Source organism: Protopterus annectens, chromosome 9.part0, assembly GCF_019279795.1.
Source record: "Protopterus annectens isolate FY-2018-M chromosome 9.part0, PAN1.0, whole genome shotgun sequence".
NCBI classification, from domain to species: Eukaryota; Metazoa; Chordata; order Ceratodontiformes; family Protopteridae; genus Protopterus; species Protopterus annectens.
This window is the reverse complement of record NC_056743.1, coordinates 370,216,336-370,230,475: the sequence shown is the minus strand read 5'-3', so window position 1 is coordinate 370,230,475 and position 14,140 is coordinate 370,216,336. Positions and strand designations below refer to the sequence as shown.

Sequence of the window (14,140 nt, the reverse complement as noted above, 5' to 3'; positions counted from 1 at the left end):
ATTACAGCCTGGTAATGCAGGGGTGCTCTCTGGAGCTTTGAACCAGGTCTCTGTCACTGCACAGATGTCAATGTTCTTCATTTTAAGGAGTGCCTCGAGTGTGTGCATTTTGAGATTTAGACTTCTAGCATGGAGTAGCACTGCCCTCAGATTTTGCTTGCTTGTACCTGTTACAGTGGTGAATTTGTCATTTGAACCTTTCCTAAAAAAGGCACTATAGGGATGGCAAGAGCCTTTGTCAGTATCCAGAACCCCGTGTCCTTGTTTTAGGGTCCGTGATAATGTGTTCTGTGGCCTTGCAGATTACGATAGTTAGGCAAATGGGTCAGTGAATGCTCCACCTTTGTGTATTGGGATGACAGTGGCCGTCCTCCATTCAGCTGGGACGAAGCCGGTGCTCAGGCTTTAGCTGAATAGGTTGTCTAATGGAGCTGGGAGCTCATGCCCGAGTTCATCTAGGATACAACCAGGCATGTTATCAGGTCCCATGGAAATTTTTTTGCCTTTGAGAGGGCATTAAAGACTTGCTCCCTGGTGATGAGGGGAGGGGGTCAGGTATTGAGGATGTCCTTGTTTACTGATGGGGGGGGTGAAGTTTTCACCGAACCTGTCTACCAGCAGGTTGGCTATATCAGTGGTGTTTGTGTATGTGGAGTTATTGACCACCAGTTCAGGGTAGATTTCGTTGTTACATACGTGAAGAAGGCCTTGTGACTGTCCTTCGTGGATGTGGCCAATTTGGGCTCGAAGTACAAATTACCTTTACAACCACACTCCACAGCACTGCACATGCTCTGTCACACCAACTCTCATTACCCCAACAGCCACACTGCACATGCTGTGTCACAACAACTCTCATTACTATTGACAATTACTATTGACAATCAACTAAAATTTGACACTCATATCAACTCTACAATAAAAACTACTAACAGAAAGCTTGGTTCTCTCTATAGAATCAAATCTTTCCTAACTCCCGAAGCAAGAACTACCATAGCTAGAACCCACTTAATCTCTACACTACTATATGCTTCCCCCATTTTCACTAATCTTTCTAAGTATAATCTCAACAAACTAACATCATCATATAAAAACATTGCCAGATTTGCTACAGCTTCTCCTTATAGGACTCATCATTGTCTTAATCTTAAAAAACTAAACTGGCTAGAATTACCCTACCCAATACAATTCTACCAACTTACTATTGCCCACAAAGCCCTTTATCACCCTAACAACACTCCTATGCTCTCCTCCCTCATACAACCCTACAAAAATCTGAAAAACCTACGCTCTGCTAACAAAATACTGATTCTAACTTCCCTATCAAATAACTCAGCAGGTCACTCCATATTCTCCAACTCAGTTGGCAAAATATGGAACCAACTTCCACAAGACCTCACTTCCCTTACTTCACTCCCACTATTTAAAGCTAAAGCTAAACTAAAACTCTTCCTCTCCAACCACTAGCTATGCTCTTGCAACAACCCTGGCTAATCATTCTTCCTTCCTGCCATCTGTTCCATTCATCCCCTTAGTTCTTTTTCTCAATTCTTGCTCTCTGGAATATCCTCTTCATTAGTGTCTCTGTGACATCTTCTTTAAATTGACATATATCTAAATTTTTTTATCAATTCCTTTCAAACATGCAATAGCGTATACTAGCTCTTTACTTGAATTCTTTTTTGTTCCTGCTAAGCCTCATATTCTTAGCCTCATATTGTACTCTAATGCATTTACAACTTGCAGTTGGTCAATCCATGTATTCATTGAAATGTATATTTTTTGTATTTCTGCATTTGTACATATTTTTATCTTGTTTTAGTAGTTGTAGTGGAGCTTTTCTCCCCGGGCCTCCACTGAAAATGGACATGTATCCAGTTGGACTAGCCCGGTTAACAAATGTAAAATAAAAATAAAATCATTACCCCTAGAACCAAACTCCACAGCACTGCACATGCTCTGTCACACCAACTCTCATTACCCCAACAGCCACACTACCCGGCACTGCACATGCTGTGTCACACCAACTCTCATTACCCCAACAACCACACTACCCAGCACGGCACATTCTTTCCTCCGGAACCTCCTCTTTGGCAAGCTTAAAGAAATAAACAGTCTAAATTCAGAATGCAACTCAAAAAAGTACTTCTTTATCCAAGTTAAATGTTCCGATTTCAACACAGGACATAAACATCTAATCTCCCCCCTTTCAGAGTTTCTTCCCCTCTCTCAAGACTCCCTGAAGATGAACCCACTTTAGAAACTAATGTACATACTGTACATTTTAGTGAACAAGCACAATTCAATGTATACACAATTGTTCTAAGTAATTAATCTTAACTAGGCTATTACTTAGATTTCTGTATTCGTTTGTGAAATGCTTTATATTTCACCCAGGGCGAGCTTGAAACTGGGCAGTAATGATCATCATACAACCCTGGTAACCAAATACACATTTACTTATTTAGAAATGTAGTCAGTCAGGCATTCTGTAACACTTCCAACTTCAAGTTTCTCAATAAACAAGGACATAGCAGCTAATTTAAGAGCTGTAACTATCCAGCTGTTAGACTCACTGCATTACACACCTTCTCTAATCTCTAGCACACAACCATCTAATTCTCTATCATTTTATCCCCACTAAAATGTTGCTAAAACCAAAGCTGCCCCTCATTGATAAAAATCTTCCGTCTCCCACTCAACATGGCTTCCACCCAGAGCACAGCACTATTACAGGCCTGCTCTTATTCACCGATACTGTCAACAAAGCCATAGATAGAAATCACCCCACTTCAGTAATCCTATTGGATCTATCTAAGGCTTTTGACACAGTATCACATACTAAACTTCTGATCCAATTAACAAAACTCGGCTGCGCTCCCAAATGCCTCAACTGGTTTACATCATATCTAAACAAAAGACAACAATCTGTAAAGTGGCATAACATCCAATCTCATTATCTGTCAAACAACATAGCAGTGCCACAGGGTTCCACTCTGGGACCATTACGTAAACATATTTATTAACGACCTCCACAAAGTCTCTCAACTAGGTAAAATTATCCAATACACCGATGATTTGACAATCTCTATTTCAAACAATTTCTCTGCTCTCCTCACAGTTACTCAAAATGCTTTTACAGAGATAGAATCATGGCTAAACAATTCACAACTGCTGCTAAACGCCAAAATAAAAACATCTATTATTCTTTTCAAAAGTACCAGAAGATCAAACTCTTCTCTAAAGACGCAACTGAAATAGAAATAGTAAAATCTGCCAAACTACTAAGCATTACAATTGACGACAAACTCACCTTTGAAACACATTCTCAATGCAATAAAGAAAACACACTTTAAACTTGGCAAACTTTATTGTCATAAACTTTATATGGACAAAAACACCAAAACAAAACTGGCAAGTACCTTACTCATCCCTGCTCTACTTTATGGTAGTGAAATCTTTACTAACATTCATTCATCCCTCAGCAATAAACTTCAGCGTTATTACTATAAAAAATAACCTCAAATGCCAATGTAAATCAAACAAACCACCATAAAACCTTAACTACTTATTTCTAACACAGTTCCATAGTTCAAAATAACTTTCACCTTGATACCAACACAGCTCTATTACCACTACAACTGCTCAGGAAGAGCTGCCATGCTTTTTCATGCAATTCCAAAAAGAAACAACTCAAGCTTTGTACTATACTACCAACTGTTATCGAAGTTTATTTAACTTCTGATACATACTGACAAGTTTTATATTGTCTATGTATTCTACTTTTTTTTTTTTAAACTTTTGCATATTTCCGCTTTTAAAAATTTTATTTGACTGTATTAATTGTGGAGCTTTTCTCCCGGGACCTCCACTGAAAATGGGTTCCTGACACAGTAGACTTTCCCGGTCAACAAATGTCAATAAATAATTATACCATGATCCCCCCAAAACGTGCACGCTGATTGGCCAGCGTGCCCATTGTAAATCGAGTTATACTAATGGAAAAAGGTCCGGTCGCCCGGACTTTTTTCCATTAGTATAACTTGATTTTTTAAAACACTGTCTCGCTATGTTAAATGGGTTTAACATAGCGAGACAGCTTTAAAATAAGCAACGGAGATCTCCGTTGCTTATTTTAAAGCTGTCTCATGTTAAACCCATTTAACATAGCGAGACTGTTACAAAAGCAACGGAGAAAGCCGTTGCTTTTTAGTGTTCGCTATGTTAAATGAGTTTAACATGGCGAGACAGTTTAAAATAAGCAACGGAGATGTCCGTTGCTTATTTTAAAACTGTCTCGCTATGTTAAACTCATTTAACATAGCTACAAAAAGCAACGGAGATCTTGCTTTCTCCGTTGCTTTTGCACAACTCTGATGTACTGCGCAGGCGCGGTACATCAGAACTGCCGGATGCCAGACATCTGCGGAAGGGCAGTAAACAGGCATTATACTATGCCATTATTTAAGAAAAGTAATAGTTTCTTTTCTTAAATAATGTCATGTATAATAGCAATAACACGCCTGGGTGTGGGTAATGCTAAATTTACCCACGGTTGGCTTTGTTTGGTCCCTCGGGCTTCGCCCTCGGGACCAAACCACGCCAACCGTGGGTAAATTTAGCATTACCCACACCCAGGCGTGGGTTATTGCTATAATAACTCACTACCTGATACAGCGGCCAACATGCAACTCGGGTAAATTCCCTTACAGTAAAGGAAGAGCACCAAGGTAGAATCAGTGACTGCAAAGTCATCTGCAGTGAAACAGTCAGCCCACAGCATAACCACAGGCTGCCACAATCAGCTGCAAGCAGTGCTCAGAGAAGGCTCCAAGTTCAACAGAGATCAAGCTGAAGACCTGCAAGCTGACTGAAAAGAAATTACAACAGTTCAAGGAATTACTCAAGTCTCCAGCACCCCAAGAATAGGGGGAAGTAAGTGGAGTTGAAGAATGGCAGCGCCTCCTAACAGATGTGTGAGGACTAAAGAATAGATATGTGGCTGAGCGAGGTATGGAAGTCAGATACAAAAGGAAACCTGACATCATTTCCTTTATAGCTAAACCTGCTTTGCCCCACAAATGCACTAGCCAACAAACACCCCTCTCCTATACTCATACCCCACATCACCATTAACTGTAACACCCACTCCCCACCCCTCCTAAGCCTTACCTGCTTTTAACGGTTTGTCACTCACTTTAGAAAACTCCTTCAGTTAATTCTTGATTTATTTCTACTAACTTTAAATAAACTGTTGGCCTTTATTTCTGAGCTGAAACTAAATCATGGCTATACCTTTCAAAACTATTTATCTCTCTTCTATTTCTAATTCTTTTTTCAGCTGTGACCACTTACTATACTCCTCACCCGCACTATACTCCTCACCCGCTTACCATCTGCTACACTCTCTTATCCCACTACCCAACATATAAATTACTCCACCCATATTGCCCCCCTCTTTAACCATACTATTATATAATTTCACAATACTGTACATATCACATGCACAGCCTCTCATCAAAAGAAACAAACATTTTCTTTGCAAATATTTCTTCATACGATTACTTCAAAGCACAATACTACCCTTATCCAGTGATATTCACCCCAACCTATGCCAACAGCACTCTAACCATACTTGTACAGCAACCCCCCTTTCCAACTGCCTCACAAATAACTCATAATAAGAAGCCTCCAAAATTATACTTTTTTCAATGAATATACAAGGTTATAAAATTGTTCGAATGGATAGAAGTTAAAAAAAAAAAGGGGGGGGTGGAGAAGCAGCTAAACTCTACTCTGACCATCCCCCCCCTCTCAACAGCTATCCCCGATTTCTGTCCTGCTAAAATACTTATAGCAACACGTAACCTAAATCAACACATAAAAACTTGTCATTGCAGCAATCTACATACCCCCAGGTAAAAACATTCCCATACTCGAGCAGTTTCTTTCTTGGATTTCCATATCCATTCCCTATGAAACCATCATCCTTGGGGATATGAATATACTGCATCCCCTAGCTACTCCATAAACCTTTATGGCTTTACCCAGCTGATCCCCTCACTCAAGCACCAGCAAAAAATTCCCAGAACGGCTCAGTTACCGACTGGATATTAGTATCCATCCCCCAGTGTTCTAATTCTAATAACCCTTCTACCCTACCTAGCTCCCTTAGTGACCACCTCCCTACCTCAGCAGTAAGACACTCTCCCAATCTTAACAAGAGCCACAAAAAGAGAGAGTGTCTCGTAACCTTAAAATCTACAACAGTGTCACCCTAAACGAATTACTGTCCACTGTTCACAGTCAATTGATCTTTTCTACACACACTGTGTGGCTGTCCAAAGCTTCAACAATTTATTCCTACAAACCCTTAACACTATGGCTCCCAGTAGAAAAATTAGACTAAAATGTAATCATGCACCATGGCTAAACCAGGCAACTCGATCACTTATGAATGAGAGACGGTGCCTAGACAGCATGGAAAAAAATAACTTCTTTCCACCTGAACTTACATAAACAGCTTCGCAACTAGACAAAAAAGCAGGTCCTACTAGATAAAAAAAAAATTGTTTTATCAAAAATCTTTGAGCAACGCACATTCCAACCTGAAGAAATTCTGGCACTCAAACTACTATCTCCAGGGAACCCCTCTTCACCAACTCCTTTCCCTTCTAATGAAACTGCAAGCCTATTTAACAACTTTTTCATCAAAAGAATAGAAACGCTTACTAAACCAGAAACTCTTGCTACACAGACGCCACCTCCCACTTCTTCTCTTCCATCATTCTCCCTAGCACCTGTAGCAACTTCCTTCATCAAATTACAACTTAAACCATGTTCCCCATCAGCCAACAAACTCCATCCATTATTTCTCAAACATAGCATACCCTGTATATATACTTATCAATAGATCCATCCAAAAAAATACAGTACCAGATATCTGGAAAAAATTCTTCATAATATCCTCCCCACAAGGGAGGAAATTCTACAGAACCCTCAAATTACAGGCCTAATGCCATATTATCCCCCTTATACAAGATACTGGAAAAATGTACACATAGACAAATACCAAACCACCTCTTACAGGCAAACCTAATAACACCCACACAGCACAGTTTCCGTCCCTCACACAGTACTACCACTGCACTCCTATCTTTCACACACAACATTGTCCAAGCCAGAGATAATAAACTCGTATCAGCTCTATTCCTTGACCTGACCAAAGCATTTGATACAGTTTCCCACCCAATCATCCTAAACAAACTTTCCAACCTAAAACTCTCTACCTCCACTACCTTCAGGTTTAACAGCTACCTCTCAAACAGATATCAGTCCATCTGATGGCAAACATCCTTCTCCTCTTTCTGTCTTAAGACTGGGGTTCCCCAGGATTCTATCCTGGGCCCCCTACTTTTTAATACATTTACAAATAACCTCCATGTCTCCTGCCCCCACTCTACTTTAATACAGTACACAGACAATTCCACAATTAACACCTCCAACAATATACAAGACCTCCACACTGTCACTCAACAATCTCTGCACCTAGTAGAAAAATGGCTAACTGAAAACAACCTCCTTCTCAACCCCAAAAAGACCAAGTGTCTCCTTTTCCTTCTGAAACAGCTCAATCCAGCTAAAGACAACTTCACTATCTCATCCGTAGATAATACAATTATTACCACCGACTCAAAATACCAAATTGTTTGGCATTACTGTAAACAACCAATTTAAATTAGACCTATATCTTAAACTGTATCAAAAAGTCAAATCAAAAACTAGGTCTTCTACACCACAACAGCAAATATATACGTATACAGTGGATATAAAAAGTTTACACACCCCTGATAAAATGCCAGGTTTTTGTGATATAAAAAAACGAGACCACAATAAATCATTTCAAAACTTTCCCCACCTTTAATGTGAACTATAACCTGTACAATTCAACTGAAAAACAAAAATCCGTTAAGGAGAAAAAATATAAAAAAAGATGTACAATAAGCTGGTTGCATAAGTGTGCACACCTTAAACTAATACTTTGTTGAAGCACCTTTTGATTTAATTACAACATTCAGTCTTCTTGGGTACACACGTGCCATCAATTAAAGAGACTCTGATTAACCCCAAATACAGTTCAGCTGTTCTAGTAGGATTTTCCTGACATTTACTCAGTTACCCGCTACAGCAAAAGCCATGGTTTGCAGAGAGCTTACAAAGCATCAAATGGATCTCATTGTTGAAAAGTATGTCAGGAGAAGCGTACAAAAAATTTCCACAGCATTGGATATAGATGATCCGCTGTGGCGACCCCTAATGGGAGCAACCAAAAGAAGAAGACTGGATATACCATAGAACACAGTGAAGACAGTCATCAAAAAGTGTTGAAAATATGGGACAACAGTGATGTTGCAAAGAACTGGACGTCCCTCCAAAATTGATGAAGAGAGAAGGCGAAAACTGGTCAGGGAGGCTGCCAAGAAACCCACAGCAACACTGAAAGAGCTGCAGGAATTTCTGACAATTACTGGTTGTTGACTACATGTGACAACAATTTCCGTATTCTCCATATGTCTGGGTTATGCGGTAGGGCTGTAAGACTGGAGCCTTTTCTTGCACAGAAAAACATCGAGGCCCAGCTGAAATTTGCAAAACAATACATCAAGTCTCCCAAAAGAATGTGGGAAAATGTGTTATGGTCTGAGGAGACCAAGGTTGAACTTTTTGGCCACAATTCCAAAAGGTACGTTTGGCGCAAAAACAACACTTTGCATCACCAAAAGACCACCATCCCCACGGTGAAGCATGGTGGTGGCAGTATCATGCGTTGTGGTCGCTTTTCTTCAGCTAGAACTGAGGCTTTAGTTAAGGTGGAGGGAATTATGAACAGTCCCAAATACCAGTCACTTTTGGCTCAAAACCTTCAGGCATCTGCTAAAAAAGCAGAAGATGAAGAAGAATTTCACCTTTCAACACGACAATGACTACAAGCATACATCCAAATCAACAAAACAGTGGCTTCACCAGAAGAAAATTAAAGTTTTGGAATGGCCCAGCTAGAGTCCAGACCTAAATCCAAAAGAAAACCTGTGGGGTGATCTAAAGAGGGCCGTGCACAAGAGATGTCCTCGCAATCTGACAGATTTGGAGTGCTTTTGCAAGGAAGAGTGGGCAAATATTGCCAAGTCGAGATGTGCCATGCTGATAAACTCATACCCAAGAAGACAAAATGCTGTAATTAAATCAAAAACCAAAACCAAAATAGGCTGCCTTCTCTATAACTATAACCCAGCTACATCCGGGAACCAACTCCCCTTGGAAATAAAATCCCTCCAGCATGGCAAAAGTTTCAAATTAGCCACAAGGAAATATCTAAAAACAAAGTTGTCTTGCCACTGTAGCCAACCACCCTGAAACCACCATCCCTTCACCTATTTCACCACCTCACTTAATGTATCTCTAACACTATTTCCCTGCCTCTTCTACCTCTTCCCTTCCTCTATCTCCAACCACTCTATTACAGTGTCTAAACAGCCTACCTGTCTAGTGTCTCCTATACTCTACCTCCCATACACCTCCTACTAGCCATTCTTACTTTCCTTTCTTGTTTCCAAACTCCTATACAACTAGATCCGACCCACTTTAAATAAGCATCTGCCTATTAACTCATTTTGCTCTAAGCAGCTTAAATATTATTGTAACTAATCACATTTTCTTCTGCTAATTGTTTAAAACCTTGTTTGTAACAGCTCACACACTTGTCTGCCAATTGTTAATACTCTGTATAATTGAATTGCCTGAGGAGCTTTTTTTCTCTCCAGGTCTCTGCTTGGAAGATCCTATAGCTGATTATTAAATTTTAGTAACATAGTAGTAACAGATTGTTTTCTACTCCTGAGGAGCTTTTATCCCCGGGTCTCTGCTGAAAATGAGCCAGAAGCTCAGCCAGACTAACCTGGTTAACAAATGTAAAATAAATAAATAAAATAAATAAAAAGGTGCTTCAACAAAAAGTTTAAGGGTGTGCACACTTATGCAACCAGCTTATTGTACATTTTTTATTTTTTTCCCTAACAGATTTGATTGTTTTTCAATTGCATTGTACAGGTTATAGGTCACATTAAAGGTGGGAAAAGTTTTGAAATGATTTACTGTGGTCTTATTTTTTGATATCACAAAAACCTGGCATTTTAACAGGGTTGTGTAAACTTTTTATATGCACTGTGCCTAACAAATCTAGACCTATACTGGCTCAAACATTTATTCTACTATCCCTGCTGTATGCTGCTCCCATACTTACTAACCTTCAAAATAATTTCTTAACCAAACTAGAAACCACCTATAACAAGATAGCAAGATTCACAGCCAGTAATACCTACAAATCCCATCACTGTATATACCAGAAAAGCTTAAGATGGCTCGAGCTCCCCCACATGCTTCAAATATCACAAGTACAAATTACACACAACTCCTGCCCTGCCCTTGCATCCATAATTACACCCTACACACCCAATCATGACCTCAGAAGCAAACAAAACCTTATACAGGTGACCAAACCAAATAAAAATATTGGGAAAATATTTTACAGTCACTCAATTGCATAATCACGGAACAAACTTCCATTGTCCCCTTGCTCCCCGACCAAAAGTGGCAAATTCAAAAAGCAACTAAAAATTTATTTCCAACATGCATGGATATGTACTTGTCAGGAAATTACCTAATGAATATTTCTTCTTCTCTCAATTAACATATCTGCCTGGTAAACTGTCCATATATTACTCTCTCTGCAGTTAATAACTATGCTATTAAATGCATCTGTTGTACTATGCCATGATGTTACTCTGAAACTTTTTTTTTTCAGGCATTGCTACATTCCTTGTAAACAACTTAATGCTAACCAAATTTCTCAAACATATTGTTACCGCATTCTCAAAATACTATACTTTTGCCTTGTATATATTTGTATTGTATATTTCTCTCTGTTTTTGTACTGTTAAGTATCCCACAACTTGAACGGTTAGGTTTTGCTCATTTTCCTGGAGCTTTTCTCCTTGGGTCTCCGAAGAAAAAGGGCTCTCTGGGCCCATTCGGACTAAATCAGTTAAATGTAAAAATAAAAAAATAAATAAAATAAAAATAAAGCTGGTGGTGGAACACAGAAGTCCAGAAGGTCATCAAAACAGATTAGGTGTGCAGGAAAAGTGGGAGATAAAAAAAGATGGACCAGGCCAACAAGGAATACTGATTGGCTAAGAAAGTTGTTGCAATAGCAAAGCGCATTGGAAGCCCTCTACCAGCTTCTGGAAAGTGAATCAGTAAGTGGCATCAAACAAAATTAATCAGGTTGCAAAGCAAAGACAGAAAAATAAAGAAGATAGTCAGACACCCTTCACAATGAATGCCAACAACAACCTGCTCACCACTACTAAGGACAAAGGCAGATGGAAGGAGTATTTCCAGCAGCTTCTGAATGAAGAAAACCTCAAAGAAGCTGTACTGCCAGAGACACAGCCTATGATGAGAGAAGCCCACCCTAGAAGTAATGATAATAGCACTACAGAAAATGAAGTCAGTGAAGCAGCAGGCACACATGGGATCACAGCAGATATGGCAAAGATACTGGGTGAGACAGGGGAGAAATGGCTCCTGCTGGTACTCATAGCAGTGTATCCCAGATGACTGGAAAATAAGCATATTTGAGCCAGTATGCAAGAATATTAAGGAACATCCACAACTGCGGGCAGTACACAGGTATCAAATTCATGTCACATTGCATGAAAGTTCAGGACATGGTGACTAATAAATGGATACACAGAGTAACAACGCAAGATGGGAGAGAAGCAGTTTGGATTCAGACCAGTATGCAGCACCACTGACCTGATGTTTGCAGTTGGATATTTAACAGGAAGCAAGAGATAAGGAGAGAATCCAACCTGGATTCCTAGACTTGGAGAAAGTATATGAAAAGTTCCCACAAAAGCTGATTTGGGCAGTACTGTTGTGGTCTGAGGTCCCAGCAACATTGGTAGAATTAGTGCAGGCTATTTACAATGACTCAAGCATAAATAGTTTCTCTCCCAGTGGAAAATGGTGTCCACCAGGGTTCACGTCTGAGCCCACTGCAGTTTATACTGGTGATGGACTGCATCTGCAAACAGGTCATAGAAGAGAGTTCAACAGCAGCTGCTGTATGCAGACAGTGTGGCATTACAGGCAGACTTTGAACAAGAACTTCAGCAAAAGCTATGGGAATGGAATACAACACTGAAGGCACGTGGGATGAAATGAAGTACAGATAAGACAGTGGTACTTGCGGCAAACTAGGAAAATCAGAAGAAACATGGAAGTGAGATAGAAAGTAATAAAGTAAAACACATTAATAGCTTCAAGGATCTGGGAGGAGTGGCCAAGGAGAAGAGAAGGCTGAATGAAGAGGTCAAAGCTAGAATCAGAGGGCTGCAACCACTAGCATAGTGTGTCAGGGGTAGTCTATGACAGACGAATGCCAAGGAAGTTGAAAAGTAAGACATACAAAACAGTGCTGAGACCAGTGCTACTGTAGGATACAGAAACCTGGGAAGTAAATGCAGAAAAGATGAGGAAGCTATGTGATTGAAATTAGGTGCTTGAGAAGGGTGGCAGGATAGAGATTGTGGTAGAGAGGAAGAAATGAGGACATAAAGAGCAGAAGCCAAAGTAGCTCCAACTGCAGAAAACAACAAAGAGATCAGATTATGGTGGTTGGGGCACAAGAGCAAAATGCAGAAAGAGAGACAATCTGTTGAATGTGATTTGGGACAGACAGGAAGAAAGTAAGATGAAACGAGTGTGTCCAGCAAAGAAGTGGCTGGATTGTGTGACAGAAGTTCTGCGACAGTCAGGCATGAGTGTCGAAGAAGAAAGGAGTACGGCACTGAAGAGAGAGATGGCAACAGTTTAACACAATACATTGACCCCATGAAGAAAAAGGGGGTTAATGCTGATCATGATGACTGCTAAACGTGTTAACCATGCAGAGATGTTCACAAGCAAACCTGAAATACGACTTCCAGTTCCACACTTTGACAGAAAGGAATGCGCATTTGGAAGAACGCAGATTGGTAGTTATCCGGCTTAACATTTACTATTACGACCAATTCTTGCTATTATTGCAAAACAGATAAGAACAATTAATAAACTGCATTACAATCGTGCACTCGAAAACAAATCGTCTAAAAGCCTTACTATATCCAGTATACAAACAAGTACAAAGAAAGTTGATATAATTCAGAGTTTCTCTTACGAACTTTATCTACACACACACACTACTTAAAATAGGTAAATGCTTGCCAACTTAAATCGAGTGTCTGACTAAACATAGCAAGCCCAAACTTTAAAGCACCAATAAAAAATAATTTTAGAAGCGGAAGACATTGTGACAGACTCATTCAGCCACATAAAAACACACTCACGTTAATAGTGTGCATAATTTATCATTATATTTTGCTATCGTATATAAATAATACAAACTGCAGCCCAGAATAACGAGAATGTACATTTAAGAATCAAAGAAACTTCCAACATACCTCCCCAAACGCTGAAAACTTAAACCTCTCAGCTTAAACCAGCAACATCGCAACGAAGGAATGAAAACACTGCCTAAGACAATTTCCGCGTGGTTCCGTGAACGCGTGCTGCCGTCACTACTGATCTTTCATAAACGTAAGTGCGTTACAAACGTGTTTTGTATTTACAGTCTCGAGGAACTTAGTTGTCAGAGCGGCAGAGTATTCCCAGATAGCTGCTTAACTCCCACCTTTGTGGATATTTTGTCTCATATTTTGGTCTGTTCCTCAAAAAATGCATCGCTTTCTATAAAGTCACTAAATGACGAAATACGTTTCAGTTCCCGACGTCATATCCTTCGGAAAATACATGCCGACACAAATTCTGTCATTCTAGTAATCTCCAATGTTTATAAATGCAATATTTAAAACCTGTCACCCTCCTTAATTATTTTAGGCTTTGTCCAGATGTCGTTTGCGGACAGGTTTGGCTGGGTGGAATTTGCTACAGCGCATCCAGAGTAGTGTGCCTTTGAGAAATATCTGTTATTAGAGATTCGTTTTGGACATGGGGTCAGGGGTGTCACTTTCAACAG

General features: G+C 39.8%; 1 protein-coding gene across 3 annotated transcripts in view; it reads right to left on the bottom strand.

The window, feature by feature from the left end:
- Positions 1-13,823, bottom strand: part of POLR3D (RNA polymerase III subunit D) — a 536,125-nt gene extending 522,302 nt beyond the window's left edge. The window contains exon 1 of one of the 3 annotated variants that reach the window (XM_044082919.1): positions 13,566-13,823. The gene's annotated coding sequence lies outside the window, so the exon portion shown is untranslated. The remainder of the gene's footprint in view (positions 1-13,565) is intronic. The other 2 variants (XM_044082918.1, XM_044082917.1) reach the window with 2 other exon arrangements.
- Positions 13,824-14,140: the final 317 nt, after the last annotated feature.